Here is a 4,796-nt window from a genome sequence, read left to right on the forward strand (position 1 = left end):
TCCGGAGGAGCCGGGCAGCAGTGGTCGTGCCCACGGCCATTCCACACGGAGGGAGGCCCCACGCTCTGCCAGCTCAGCCCCAGGACACTCCAAAGGCCACTGGCTGCCTCTCACGGCCCCCGGTCTGGATCTTCTCCCAGCACCCCCTGGGGACTGAAGCTGCCACATGGCTGCCTGGCAGTGTGGCGGGTGATGTGCAGGACCAGGGGCTTAAGGCACGGAGAGCTTCAAAAAGGAATTCGACAGGTGAAGAACATCAGGAGAGCCCTGCCGGATCAGGCCACTGAGGGTCCCTCTAGTCCAGCCTCCCGTCTTCTCACCCACCGGCCACCCAGTTCCTCTGGAGGTCCAACAACAGGGCACGGAGGCCAAGGCCTTCCCCTGAGGTTGCCTCCTGACACCGGGATTCAGAGGTTTAGTGCCTCTGAAGGTGGAGGTTCCCGTTATTCACCATGGCTAGTAGCTACTGATAGAACCATCCTCCATCAATCTGTCAGATCCCTTTTTAAAGCCATTTATTCCTGTGGCCACCACTACATTCTCAGGCCAAGAATCCCACGTTTTAATCACTCTCTGTGTAAAGTGGTCTTTCCATTTGTCTTTTCAGAATTCAGATTCATGCCTAGATTGGCTAATGATGGCCAGTAAAATGAAGCTCAACCCGCGGGAGCCGGAGGCCCCGTTGCTAGGCAGAAAAGCGGGGCACAGGTGTGGTCTCCGGCTTGTCTGGGTAATGCACCCTGCAAGAGATCAGCCATGCAGCTGAGGGCACACCTGAATGGCCAGTAAAATGAAGCTCCGGAGGCCCCGTTGCTAGGCAGAGAAGAGGGGCATAGGTGTGGTCTCCGGCTTGTCCGGGTAACGCACCCTGCAAGAGATCAGCCATGCAGCTGAGGGTACACCTATATCCAGCCTTGCCACTGGATGCCAAGGCATGCCAGCTCCATCCTTTGCTGACTGGGCCACAGACCCCTGCACGTGGGTCACATACATGTTGAATCACCACCACATGTGACGGCACGGGGCTCTCGGGGTGGAAAGAAGAAGAGGAGGAGGAGGAGGAAGAGACTGGATTTATCCCCCGCCCTTCACTACCTAAGGGAGTCTCAGAGCAGCTCACAAACTCCTTTCCCTTCCCCTCCCCACAACAGACACCCTTGTGGGGTCGGTGGGGCTGAGAGAGCTCTGACAGAAACTGCTCTTTTTTAAGGACAACTCTTGTCAGAACTACGGCTTGCCCAAGGTCATCCAGCAGCTGCAAGCGGAGGAGGAAGAAGGATTGGATTTATACCCCGCCCTTCACTACCCAAGGGAGTCTCAGAGCGGCTCACAAACTCCTTTCCCTTCCCCTCCCCACAACAGACACCCTGTGAGGTAGGCGGCGCTGAGAGAGCTCTTTCCAGAACTGTCCTTGAGAGAACAGCTCTTATCAGAACTACGGCTTGCCCAAGGTCATCCAGCCAGGTGCAAGCGGAAGAGTGGGTAATCAAAACCGGTTCTCCCAGATTAGAGTCCGCGCACTTAACCGCTTCACCAAACTGGCTCCCACTGGAAAGCACTGTCAAGTGGCAAGAGACCAACCCAGATGGTTTGCCACGGCCTGCCTCTGCATAGCAACCCAGGACTTCCTTGGCGCTTTCCCATCCACCAACTGGGCCATTAGCTGGTTCCAAACGGAACGGCCAGGCTATTCACCGGGGGGGGGGGCAGAGGGCTGCGGAGTCCACCACCACGACTCAGTGCCAGCGCCTGAAGATCCTCGCTGCCTTCCAGTTTGCTTCCAAGCACACACCAAAGCACCCAAACAGACTTCGGCCAGCCTATTCGAAGGACTGCTCCAGGCATCTGGATCCTCCGTTGGGGCCCACCTCCAAGTGTGGAACCAGGTAGGGTGCGGCTGGCAGCAGGGCCTTCTCTGGGACGCTCCCCAGCTCTGGGAGGCCCTCTTCCGAGTACTGGCTCTGTTCTCCTTTAGGTGACAATTGAAAACATTTTGAAATGATCTCTTGGTGGTGCCCAGCCGTTGCTTAAAATACCTTATTTTACATTCTTTATTGCTGGCTGCTGGACCCAGGTTTTTATAAGATGTTGTTTTATTGTGATGGGTTGTTTTTAAGCCATCTTGGAGGCCTATTTAGGTGGAAATGTAGGGTATAATTATTTCTGTAAATAAGAACGTTTGCTATAAACACGGGCCCTGGAGAAAGAACGCTTACGGGTCCAGCCCTGCCCTGCCCAGCACTCTGGAGGTGAGAGAAAGCAGACCTGTATGTGCGGCATCCCTCGAGGCCTCACCTGCACTCTGACCTGGAGCGCCTCCCCCACCCCACCCCACCCCCCTTCCTGCCCAGCTGAGTAACCACGGATTTCACGCTCATGAATTTTGGAGGGGGGGGGGAAAAAATATAATACCCATCTTTCCAGAGAAGCCGGTTTCATCAGCTGTTTGTTTGTTTAACAAATAAAACCCTCAATCCAGTTTCAAGCTTCCTGAAGTTGTGGCAAGAGGCTATGTGCGCATGGAGGGGGGGGGTCAGGGGAGACACAATGAAATGTGCCCTGGCAAACGTCCCGTCCCTTCCTCTCCCTCAGCCGACAACTGGCCTACCCTATCCCTGCTGCATCCCACTCCCTACAACCGCCAGGAGGCGAGTTTACAAACAGGCACCTCGTTTCCTCCAGGGCTACGGCCTCCCCTCCTCCTCGCAACACGGGAGTGTTTCCCAGCACCCCTGGAAGCACTCTGTGTACATTCACTTCATCCCAGATGGCCACATCCCCGTGCGCTGACGGCGGATGGGAGGGGAGGCTTCCAAGGGGGCCCCCCCGGAGAGAACGCAGAGAGTCAGAAGGGTCTCTGGGGCAGGGAGGGGGAGCTGGCTGTCAGAAGGCCTGAGGTCGGGGGCACACGAGGGCCCTGGAGTCCTAGGAAGGGGGGTTGAACCGGTTGCACGGGAGCAGGAACCATGCCAGTGCCTGGATCCTGGTCTAGGGTGTGGGACGGAGGGAGAGGCACAGCCAGAGCTCCCAGACATTCTGTCTCTGTGGGGCGGGAAGAGCTTCCAAGATGCCAGCGTGCCAGCACAAGCCTGCTAGGACCTGGGCCACCAGGTCTCCCCCCAGCCCCTCCGCTAGCCCTGGGAGTCCGTTTCCCACAGAGCCCTTTCCTCCTCCGAGGCAAGCCTGGGAGAGGTTTTCACTTCCCCGTTCCTTCTGTTTTGCCTGCATCTGCTCTGTTGCCAAAACAGGAACGGGGAGCCAACCTTACCTTCTCTGGCCTTACAGGGAAGCGCAGAGAGATGCCTCCTCCGTTTGAGATGGGCGGCCATGTCAGTCTGCCAGAGTCCAGGAGCATCTTAAAGACTATCAACATTTGTGGCCGGGGAGGGAGCTTTCGGGAGTCACTGGGGGGGACTCATCAGAGCTCCTCCCCGCCACAAATGTGGCTGGTCTTTAGGATGCTCCTGGACTCTGGCCCTGTCCTTCATTTGGAATGGGTGACGAGGGTAAAGCCGGCCAAAGGCTGATCCAGTGAGGCAGGCCAGGACACCTGGGTTCCCATGGGGCGGGGGGGGAGGAGGGAGCTTCGTCAATCACAGCTCAGCAAGAAGCAAAGATCTTCGTGTCTGAAAGGAAGCGAGAAGGACCTGCAACGTTCTTCGAGAAGGACCTGCAACGTTCTTCGTGTCCCCAGGAGCACCGGCAGAGCCAAAACACCATATGGACAGGAAATGCGGAGGAAGTTCCCCACCCCTACCTGCAGGGGAACAAACGGCTTCTCTCTCTCTCTCTCTCTCACACACACACACACACCCACACACCCGTCAGAGAAGCCTGTTCAGGGGAGTGGTGGTGAAGGGCTATCACTTCTCCGCATCACAACGGCTTTTCCTCCAGGGCAAAGATTCAGCGGCTTGCTTGGGCTGGGTGCTGGGAGACCGTTGGGTCTCTGGGCTTCGCTCAGCTGCCTCTTTTCCCGTGCCAGGACTACACCTGGGTCCTCAGGGAGCTGGGGCCGAGTGGGCCGAGTGTGGGGATTCCTGGGCTCTTCAGGAGCAGGGTGGGGCTTAGCAGGTTCGGGCAGGAGCCTGAACGGCCGGGTTGGGTTCCCAGGAGTTCTTTCCTGACGTGCCCTGCTGCGCAATTCAGGTAAAGAGGACCACTACAGGAAGTTCTGGGACGAAAATAAAGAAAGATGGCCTATTTCTGCCCTGGACAGACCTTCCCAACTGAGACATCCAGGGGCCTGTTCAGACTCGAAGGAAGCAAGCCCGAAGAAGACTCGAGGGCCACCTGCAAGGAATGTGTAAAGCATTCTGGGGAGATCTGGCCCCCGGCACACCTCCGTCCAGGACACCAGCTGATGGAGCACTCCCCCCTTATGGCTTGACTCGGCCCTCCCTGGAAACTCTGGTGCACCAGGAGGGAGACCAAAGGCAGAGCCTGTCAGAATCCTCACGGGAGAACATCCCAGGTTCGGCAAGGGGTGGAGCAACTGCAGCTGTGTGGTCCGGCCCTCAGGGGGAAGAAGCGCCCTTCTTTGCAAACTGTGCTGCTCCCACCCTGCAGGGGCAGCTGAATGCGTCTGCAGAGACCCAGCCCAGGCACTAAACCCTGATTTATTGCTGCACGTTCCTGTTCCCCTTCCCAGGTGGAGCTGGCGCCTGCACAAATGGGAGACGAGAGAGCCTCATCCTGCTCCAACAAGGAGACTGGCGGCCTGGCCTGGCCCGGCTTGCAGGGCTGGGGCACAGTGGTCTCTTCCGTTTGTGCCTCTTTCCCCCAGACGAGCAAAA

The sequence above is a fragment of the Gekko japonicus genome, unplaced genomic scaffold (assembly GCF_001447785.1).
Source record: "Gekko japonicus isolate JY-2015 unplaced genomic scaffold, Gekko_japonicus_V1.1 scaffold761, whole genome shotgun sequence".
Classification (NCBI taxonomy): Eukaryota; Metazoa; Chordata; class Lepidosauria; order Squamata; family Gekkonidae; genus Gekko; species Gekko japonicus.